This window comes from Coenobita brevimanus, unplaced genomic scaffold (genome assembly GCF_032717465.1).
Source record: "Coenobita brevimanus isolate Jiangsu-jjx unplaced genomic scaffold, ASM3271746v2 jjx.HiC_scaffold_2696, whole genome shotgun sequence".
Lineage (NCBI taxonomy): Eukaryota > Metazoa > Arthropoda > Malacostraca > Decapoda > Coenobitidae > Coenobita > Coenobita brevimanus.
Window position 1 is genome coordinate 25106 of NW_027643649.1, and position 11525 is coordinate 36630.

Sequence of the window (11525 nt, forward strand, 5' to 3'; positions counted from 1 at the left end):
GACCAGGGTTACTCAACAACTGCTCACGAGTAGTCTTTAAACTGAATAAAGTGGCCTAGAGATACCAAGAACAAATGATTAATATCAATGGACTGATGGGAGCTGTTTTAAAGTACAGTACACTGTGGTGTACACATGGCAAGAATACCACTGACAATGGCACTGGATTGAAGGGGTTACAGCTGTCTTAAAGTACAGTACACTGTGGTGTACACATGGCAAGAATAACACTGACAATGGCACTGGATTCAACAAGTGTACAGCAAAAACGACGGAAAAAAGGCCAACCTATAACAAGGAATTAGTGTATTCTTCTCGAGTGCTATCCATGAGACTTTACAGTACAATACCACATTTGTTCTAACGTGACCAAGATTCCCAACCCCCTTCAGCTTGGTGATGGCCAGGTGTAGTCTTTGGTGATGGCCAGGTGTAGTCTTTGGTGATGGCCAGGTGTAGTCTAAGAAGGGTGGATGGACTTACACTGATATAAACATGGAGAGGCATTTTGTTTGACTATTTTGTAAGAATTAAAGTGTTTCATGAAAGACCTAGTTTGCCCCCCAATATCCTCACACAATGTACCATTAACTTTAAAATCTCCAGCTTCATGGGTGAAAATCCTCTCTCTGAAGCAAATGGTTGTGACAAAATTAAAAATATATGAGGTGGTGTGTGGGGTGAAGAGGAGACGAAAGGGGGTGAAAGGAACAGGATGGTGGAATGAAGGGGTGAGACAGGCTGTGACGCAAAAGAAGAAAGCATAGTGAGTGGATGGGACGCAAAGGCATGGAGGAAGTTGAGAGATAGATGGGAGAAGAGGTAAGACAGGCTGTGGCGCAAAAGAGGAAAACATACTAAGTGGATGAGAAGCAGAGGCATGGAGGAAGCTGGGAGACAGAAGGGAGTTATATGTAGACAGGAAGAGGGAGGTGAAGAGATAGCAAGAATAAATCAAGACATCATCGGAGTGAAGTGGCAAAGAAAGAAGCTGACCTGGACTGAGAACACACCACACTCAGAGACACTAATTTTCATGTTGCTAGGTATCCTTCGTTTTAATGCAAAGAAGAAGGAACCAAAGGCCAGGAGCCAGCAAATTGTTCCCTCCAAGAAAAAACAAAAACAATACAACAAAGAGCCAAATTCAAGATCAGTTCATTTCGAGATGCCTGGACACACTGCGTTTGAATGACTGGATATCATAGGCAGTAGGAAATACTGACAGGAGACAGTTCCAGAGTTGACCTACTGACTAAAATCACTTGGAGCCTGCCAGACTAAATTAAGGTGTCAGTGCACTAAGAAGGCTAAAAGACTCACCTTAATTCGAAAGCCACTACACTGGGGCCACTGGTTCTCTGTAACTTAGGCTGCCACGTACCGCTGCCTGACTCTGTATTCATGTTGCCATCTTGCAAGTAACCCAAGTAACGCACTAGTAACAAGTAACATCGTACCTGCAAGTGAAAGGAACAATTAGTTGCAGGTGGGGGGAGAAAGTGACCAATATTACTCTTGTTATTATCAAAGAAAATACACCACATGTTGAGCCTGTACCCCATGAAGAGTCCAAGAGGGGCCAAAATTGTTGTACAAGGCAGTATGTAAACAGAGCTTCACAAGACACTCACCTGCAATATCTGATGTGTTGTGGGCACAGCTGTGTGTGTGTGTGTGTGTGTGTGTGTGTGTGTGTGTGTGTGTGTGTGTGTAGTAGTGGCAGTAGGAAAGGAATACCTGGTACATGATATATTGGTGTGTGTGTGTGTGTGTGTGTGTGTGTGTGTGTGTGTGTGTGTGTGTGTGTGTGTGTAGCAGTGGCAGTAGGAAAGGAATACAGTACATGATATATTGGTGTGTGTGTGTGTGTGTGTGTGTGTGTGTGTGTGTGTGTGTGTGTGTGTGTGTGAGAGTAGGAAATGAATACACAGTACATGATACACAACTGACACTGACAACACTGAGCCGTCGTTGCAACACACAAGAAACAGCCAGGTGGAGTAGCAGAGCAGCGTTATAAATGCACCACACTATCTTCACACAGGCCACACACCTTCAATGCAATATTAGAGTACACAGTCACGTTGGCCAGACTTTGCAATGTCTGTCCCAACCCAGCAGTGCTGAATGCAGTTTGTCTAATTACTGTACACGATTTTTTGTGAATACCAGTAAGTATTAACCTCATCCAACGTTAAGCCCACAGTTCCCTTTATGACCTATCCATGTTGATCTAAACGTACAGATAAAATCGTCAACAGACAGCGGTAGTAAAAGTGTTACTGTGACTCCCTGCTCATCTAAACGTGAACCCGGTGGACTGCAGGATGAAGTTACCTCTCTGCAGTGCCACATCCTGCTGTCATGGGATAAGGATTGAGCAACGTATATATTAATAGTGGTACTGGCGTGGTTATATCAGTGCCACCACCTGCAGGCGTCCCCCTCCAACACGTCATCGGCTTGAAGGAGCTATTTACGTGGAATCCTCTTAAAAAAATACCCCCAAACCCACATCATAATAAAAAAAAAACTATCTATCTACTGTACAGTATCTATTGCCAGACGCCATAATCCCATAAGGGGTGGCCATTTGACTTTGAGTTAGTTGTTTTACGGGGAGGGGCACTAACCCTCCACCATCCCACTTGTTGACACGTAGGCAGCACGTATGGTTTGGTTATATGGTTACCACCCAGCGTTGTAAATGGTTTCTTGGCTTACAGGAAACCATTTGGCTTGTCACTCAATGTAAAGCCACCTGTAAAGGAAAGAAAAGCAATAAGAAGTGACAGGAAAGATGGGAGAAATAGGAAGAGAGGAGGACAGGCACAGAAAAAGAATGATAAAGGCTAAGGAAGAAGTAGGCAGCACTACATCAAGTGAGTGGATGATGGTGAGAAATAGGAAGAGAGGAGGACAGGCACAGAAAAAGAATGATAAAGGCTAAGGAAGAAGTAGGCAGCACTACATCAAGTGAGTGGATGATGGTCGCCACCACCAACCACCACTAAATAATAACCAATAACCAATAAATAATAACCAATAATAAATAATAAACAATAAATCGACGGAAATACATAACATACGAACATCCTAAAAATTTTCGGGGGCAGAATGTTTACAAAATGTCGGCACCGACACGAAAAACCCCGACATCCTTTAAATATCTGCAAACAACAATATTCTGCCACCAAACTACACTTATTTATCTCCATTACCTTGCATAACAACAGTAAGCAGAATTAAGTGGGGAAATTGGCTGTAAGTAGGGAAAGTGTGGAGGCAGAGCAGGATACTTAACTTACTACGCCAGCCATCTTCAACGTCAAATCTTACAAGAATGTCAAATATCATCTCAATACAGCCACTTTCCCTCACACACGTACACCCTAATAATCTCTACACCCTGATAATCTCTATCTAACAATAGTGAGTAGAACTGTGTAAGTAAATTAGATGGAAGCTGCCGAAAAACGAATCGGAGCAGGATACCTTAGCTGGCCTTCTTCGGCGTCTGTTCTTCCATTTACAATTCCACAAACCATCTCAAAACATGAATATTTCCACCACATACCTATACCCTAGTAAGCTCCATTAATTATTTAATATTAACAAGCAGACTTATGTACGTAAATCAGATGCTGGTGGTAAAATTATGGAAGTAGACCAGGATACTCACGAAGCTGGCCTTCATCACCATCTGCTTGGACTTTGTCGCCCTTTATAATCACGAAACACGAATACTCACTAGAAATGCTCACCTCTAAGTTATCTCCAATGCCATATCTAATTTTCACAAACACAATAATACAAGTAAATTAACTGTAACCGCTTGAAAATGTGGAATCAAGGCAGGATACTCACCTCATCACTCCTAAATGTTCTTTTTAAACATGGCGTCGGTTACACTTACACTCCCATCGCCAACCTCGGCAGTATTCATAAAGATCTTAAACCAATTTCCGAGATTTAAAAAGTCTTCACAGCATTTTAAAAGTATTAGAAATAATTTTGTTTGGTCGATTATTTCGATTTTTATATATTTTTTGGCTTGGCTGCGTGAAAACTAAAAAATAAACAAGCAATTTTATGCACGTGCACCTGACGCTCAAAACATTTATAATTTTGGAACCCAGGCCTTTTCCTTGATGTGATGCCCGCGAGATTCAAATTGGTATCACAGTTTTCATCAATACGCTGATTTATATGCTAGTATCGCTGAACTTATGATCGAGTTAGCTGTGAAAGATTTTTATATGCTACGTTCTTTGCATGGATACTACGCTCTTACGGGATATTTTGGGTTTGCTGACGATAAGATGAAGCCGAAGTCAATAACTACGAACAAAATTCCCACAACCTGACATTTCCTTTCTAGTTTCAAATTCTCCCTGAAATTAGTTTAAACCTCAGCAGTACTAAATGTTACCTTTTTAGAGACTTAGAGAGGAAATTACGGTACAACTTTCTTTTGCTTCCCTTAGACGAATATAGGCCTAATGTACTATGACAGAGATACCGCGATGCAGTAACAAATAGCTGGTGTAGTTAGGTAGCGATTAAGAATACACAAATTATATACTTATGCCCGTGTCTTGATTTGTCTAATAGTTCGCTGTCGCTCTTACACACCCTTCCCAGCACCTTACACATCCTTCCCAGCATCTTACACACCCCAGCATCTTACACACCCTTCCCAGCACCTTACACACCCTTCCCAGCACCTTACACACCCTTCCCAGCATCTTACACACCCCAGCATCTTACACATCCCAGCATCTTACACACCCCAGCATCTTACACACCCTTCCCAGCACCTTACACACCCTTCCCAGCACCTTACACACCCTTCCCAGCATCTTACACACCCTTCCCAGCACCTTACACACCCTTCCCAGCACCTTACACACCCTTCCCAGCACCTTACACACCCTTCCCAGCATCTTACACCCTTCCCAGCACCTTACACATCCTTCCCAGCACCTTACACACCCCAGCATCTTACACACCCTTCCCAGCACCTTACCCTACCCAGCATCTTACACACCCTTCCCAGCACCTTACCCTACCCAGCATCTTACACACCCTTCCCAGCACCTTACCCTACCCAGCATCTTACACACCCTTCCCAGCACCTTACCCTACCCAGCATCTTACACACCCTTCCCAGCACCTTACACACCCTTCCCAGCACCTTACCCTACCCAGCACCTTACACACCCTTCCCAGCACCTTACACACCCTTCCCAGCACCTTACACACCCTTCCCAGCATCTTACACACCCTTCCCAGCACCTTACACACCCTTCCCAGCACCTTACACACCCTTCCCAGCATCTTACACACCCTTCCCAGCACCTTACACATCCTTCCCAGCACCTTACACACCCCAGCATCTTACACACCCTTCCCAGCACCTTACCCTACCCAGCATCTTACACACCCTTCCCAGCACCTTACCCTACCCAGCATCTTACACACCCTTCCCAGCACCTTACCCTACCCAGCATCTTACACACCCTTCCCAGCACCTTACCCTACCCAGCATCTTACACACCCTTCCCAGCACCTTACACACCCTTCCCAGCACCTTACACACCCTTCCCAGCACCTTACCCTACCCAGCATCTTACACACCCTTCCCAGCACCTTACACACCCTTCCCAGCACCTTACACACCCTTCCCAGCACCTTACACACCCTTCCCAGCACCTTACACACCCTTCCCAGCATCTTACACACCCTTCCCAGCATCTTACACACCCTTCCCAGCACCTTACACACCCTTCCCAGCACCTTACACACCCTTCCCAGCACCTTACACACCCCAGCACCTTACACACCCTTCCCAGCATTATACACACCCTTCCCAGCATCTTACACCCTTCCCAGCATCTTACACCCTTCCCAGCACCTTACACACCCTTCCCAGCATCTTACACACCCTTCCCAGCACCTTACACACCCTTCCCAGCATCTTACACACCCTTCCCAGCATCTTACACACCCTTCCCAGCACCTTACACACCCTTCCCAGCACCTTACACACCCTTCCCAGCACCTTACACACCCCAGCACCTTACACACCCTTCCCAGCATTATACACACCCTTCCCAGCATTATACACACCCTTCCCAGCATCTTACACCCTTCCCAGCACCTTACACACCCTTCCCAGCATCTTACACACCCTTCCCAGCACCTTACACACCCTTCCCAGCATCTTACACACCCTTCCCAGCACCTTACACACCCTTCCCAGCACCTTACACACCCTTCCCAGCACCTTACACACCCTTCCCAGCATCTTACACCCTTCCCAGCACCTTACACACCCTTCCCAGCACCTTACACACCCTTCCCAGCACCTTACACACCCTTCCCAGCATCTTACACACCCTTCCCAGCATCTTACACACCCTTCCCAGCATCTTACACCCTTCCCAGCACCTTACATACCCTTCCCAGCACCTTACACACCCTTCCCAGCATCTTACACATCCCAGCACCTTACACACCCTTCCCAGCATCTTACACCCTTCCCAGCATCTTACACACCCTTCCCAGCACCTTACACACCCTTCCCAGCACCTTACACACCCTTCCCAGCACCTTACACACCCTTCCCAGCACCTTACACACCCATCCCAGCACCTTACACACCCATCCCAGCACCTTACACACCCATCCCAGCACCTTACACACCCTTCCCAGCATCTTACACACCCTTCCCAGCACCTTACACACCCTTCCCAGCACCTTACACACCCTTCCCAGCACCTTACACATCCTTCCCAGCACCTTACACACCCTTCCCGGTACCCTTCCCATATGGACATACACAGTCACTTGTTCCTTCTTATATAAACTTTCTCTGCAAGTGTATGGAGAGTGAGAAACTGACGAGGAGAGTGTACGTGAATGAGGTGGAGGGGGGGAAAGGGAGGGTGAGGCCAAGGATGAGATGGAGGGATGGAGTGGAGAGGTATATGAGAGAGGCGGTGTGAGTAGGGAGCAGGGCAGTGAAATGGAGGAGGACAGAGCGACATGGAGGCGATTTGTTTGTGGCCACCCCTTACGAGATTAAGGCGTGTGGCAATAGAATAGTATGTTTGTATTTTAATCTGTGTAAAGGTACTGGCCAGCCTGTCCTTGGTACTTATGGTCTGCCTGTAGTTTGTAGCTTTTTCTGGATGTCTGGTTCAGTCAGGCTTCATTACGCTGAGTGGCACTATCTATCTATCTATTGCCAGACATCTCAATTCCGTAAGGAGTGGCCACAAACAAATCGCCTCCATGTCCCCCTGTCCCCCGCCATTTCATTGCCCTGCTCCCAGCTCACACCCCCCTCTCTCATATACCTCACTACTCCATCCCTCCATCTCATCCTTGTCCTCCCCCTTCCTCTCCCCCCCTCCACCTCATTCACATACACTCTCCTCGTCAGTCTCTCACTCTCCATCCTCTCCACATGGCCAAACCACCTCCGAGTGTTTCTCCTAACACTTCCTATCACATCCACATCCACACCACAACGCTCCTTCACTTCCTCATTTGTCATAGTCTAAATACCGTCTGAACTTTTCCTCATCACTTATAAGTTCCTGGTCTTTTCATATTTGTCTCATGTACCCATTTTAATTATAATTTTATCGGAAATGGCTAAACTAAGCAATAACAGCTGTTCTTCTTCCTCCACCTCCTCACAGGACCACTGGGTACTGTCTTCCATGGCTCCAGTGATACAGTTGATCGCTACATCCGCATCGTAACTCGCTGACATCGCTGCCCGTGTGTAAAGTCACATCTTAAGCATCACGAACGGACTGGGGTGTATTGGTGTTGTGATGAGGAGGGGTAGACTGAGATGGTTTGGGCATGTGGAGAGGATGGAGGATGACAACTGGGTGTGGAGAGTGAGAGTTATGAATGAAGAGTTGAGAGGAAGGATGGGACTGGAGTGTATTGGTGTTGTGATGAGTAGGTGTTGATTGAGATTGTTTGAGAGGAAGGATGGGACTGGAGTGTATGTTGTGATGAAGAGTTGAGAGGAAGGATGGGACTGGAGTGTATTGGTGTTGTGATGAGGAGGGGTAGATTGAGATAGTTTGGGAGGAAGGATGGGACTGGAGTGTATTGGTGTTGTGATGAGGAGGGGTAGATTGAGATAGTTTGGGAGGAAGGATGGGACTGGAGTGTATTGGTGTTGTGATGGGGAGGGGTAGAGTGTATTGGTGTTGTGATGAGAGGAGGTAGATTGAGTTGGTTTGGGAGGAAGGATGGGACTGGAGTGTATTGGTTTGTGTCATGAGAAGGGGTAGACTGAGATGGTTTGGGCATGTGGAGAGGATGGAGGATGCCAACTGGGTGTGGAGAGGTAGACATGTGGGTGCGGAAAATAGGAAGTGTAAACGTCGGGGGTAGGGATGTGAGAGGCAGACCGAAAAAGACCTGGGACGAGGGGTAAGGGAATGAATAGGGAGGCTGCCAGAGATCAAGCAGCGTGGAGTGCCGTCATTACGAACTGTCCGTCTCCTCCAAGTTGATGTTGTCCCATGCTAAGGTGGGGACATATATTAACGAGTAGTTGGGAAATAAATAATTAAGGAACAGGTGTTAGGGAGACTCCTTACCCGTATGTATGTTTCTTAGCACCGCAACCTCCTGAAAATGATAATCTTTGGTCCGCATTCTCGTCGGGCAAGGCAGATCCCAAGCACCTCTTCCTTAATGATTTATTTTCCAAACTACTCATTAATATCCCCTGGCTGACTTCTTATCTCTTGTCAGTGTCGACATAGACTGCATGAATTACACACAAGAATATAGTAACGCAGCAGAATTAGAAATAAATTGTAAGGACACTCCCTAACGCCTCTTCTTAACGATTTGCTTTTCAAGCTACTGTACTGATTAAGCAAATAGAAATATCATCCGTAATATGCGAGATTTCGTAGTACCTCCTCCTCGGCAATTTATTTTGCATATTACACATTAATGTTATTATTCATGTAATCTGTGACTTTTAATATCGGCGTAGATTCCATTTATAACACACTGGAGGATTTTAAGGTGTATGCGCAAAACAATCGCCCAGGAAGAGACCCTACGGAATCTCCAAAGCCTAGCCTATGTGGTACAGTGGTAGAGTGTGCATCTCACACGCTGGTGGACGCGGGTTCGCCTCCCATCAGAGTTGTTAAAAACTTTGGATTGCAAAGGCAATCCCAAAACTTTACTGGACTGGCCTATATGAGAGATTTAGGCTGAACTATTAATGTCGGCACAATTGCAACTCAGAGTAGCATATAAGAGAATATTATGGTGCATGGTGCAAAATAAATCGCTGAAGAAGTGTTGCGAAAATCAATCCGTATTATCGCTGGAACGTGGCCCTCACACCCATTTTTTCCTTAGCGATTTATTTGCAAATTAGGCCTTTCTGTTGGGCTGTATGATATTTATACTTTGCTAATACCGCCATAGCTTTCATCAAGAGGATATTAAGGTCAAGAGTGCAAAATAGTTCGCCGAGAAGGAAATGTTACGAAATCTTCTACATGAGAGATTACGGCTTAATTAAAATATCGGCACAGTTGCATCAGTATATAGAATATTAAGGTGTAATGTGCACAATAAATTGCTGAGGAAGAGGTCTTACGAAGCCTCCTAAGTCGGGGTTGAAAATTAAGCCGTTATGTCGTTGAAATGGAAGGATTTTTAGTACTTTTTCCTGATCAATTTATTTGGTATATTACACTTTCTTGTCCCCTCTGTCGTTATCGGTATTTTTTAATACAGTCATAGTTCCTATTAACACCATATTAGGGGATATTAAGGTGTAACAGGCCAACTAAGTCACCGAGGAAGGGATGTTACAAATTCTCCAAGGCCTGTCTCACCAAATGTCAACAAAGATCAGCTGATCGGCGCGCCAGCATGATTTTCTGATAATAATTTCGTCTATTTCTCTTTGGTGGTGTTTGACATCTTTCTGTATAAGCAGGGAGAGTGAAAACATGGAGATGGCGGAAGTTCTACGATTTCGCCAGGCAACACTGAAAATCCACCTTTTACTCTCAGTCAACCAAAACACTCGTGCACGAGGGTTACCTTGTGTCGGTCACTAGCAGTGGTGTTTTTAAGGCAAGCATCATGCCTCCAATGTGTCGGTCACTAGCAGTGGTGTTTTCAAGGCAAGCATCATGCCTCCAATGTGTCGGTCACTAGCAGTGGTGTTTTCAAGGCAAGCATCATGCCTCCAATGTGTCGGTCACTAGCAGTGGTGTTTTCAAGGCAAGCATCATGCCTCTACTGTGTCGGTCACTAGCAGTGGTGTTTTCAAGGCAAGCATCATGCCTCTACTGTGTCGGTCACTAGCAGTGGTGTTTTCAAGGCAAGCATCATGCCTCCAATGTGTCGGTCACTAGCAGTGGTGTTTTCAAGGCAAGCATCATGCCTCCAATGTGTCGGTCACTAGCAGTGGTGTTTTCAAGGCAAGCATCATGCCTCCACTGTCCAAAAAGCTACAGGACTGTACCTGGTATGTTCTTGGCTAGAGATAGTTGTTGAGAGACGGGAAGGGGTCCACCACTGGCACAGACCAAACCCCGTCAGTGATACTCTGTCCAAAACGCCCCAGCAGTGAGGTTCACAAACCAGAAAAGACCCAGTCTGTGCAACACTGGATGCACAAAACTTCCTTCATCCATCATACAGCACTTTATATCAATTACAAACCTATACAATTAAGTCTTGACCTTGATGCTTATTTTCTCAGAACATAGTATTTCTAGCTTCTCTTTGCATCTACTGTAATTCATCTCAGATTTGGATCATTTTGGTGTCATTTTTTCCTAATTTCAATACCTTTGCGCCCTGAAATGTTAATTAGCATATATTCTTTGTTATCAACATGCTATTTTCTGTGAGAATATTTTCCGCAGTTTATTGCATTAGGTATAAGATAACCATTTTGCACAACAGATAAGCCAGTATGCATTTCCAGGAAGTTTAATTATGATTTGACCAATTTGCAGGAAAATAAAAATCTGAATATATTCAATAGCTGCAAGTCTGCTATGATGTAGCAGAGGAGTAGCTGGAAGAAGAAGGGAAGCAAACAGCACATCTGTGGGCATCACACCTTTGTTGCCAGGCGATGTGTCCAGGTCAGTTCCAAGCTTGTTTTATCAAAAGCTGTGCAGGCTGCCTACCACTCCTTCCATAATTGCTTCATAGTAGCTTAATATTCTACTGCCAGTTACTCGGGAAATGATGATGATGATAGTAATAATGGTGATGGTAATGGTGATGGCCTGTGTTACTGTCTTTATGCGTGACAGCTGTAGTTGAAGCCAGTGGTGGGATGCACAGGTGATGGAGAGTCAGCCTATACCTCTGGGTCATGTCACCCACACAACCTAAGGTCACACACTGTATGGTTTTCAACTCCCTCAGTGGGATGACCTGGGCCCCTATTCAAAAACGTTCCTAGGAAAGTCCTAAGAACTGCTCTC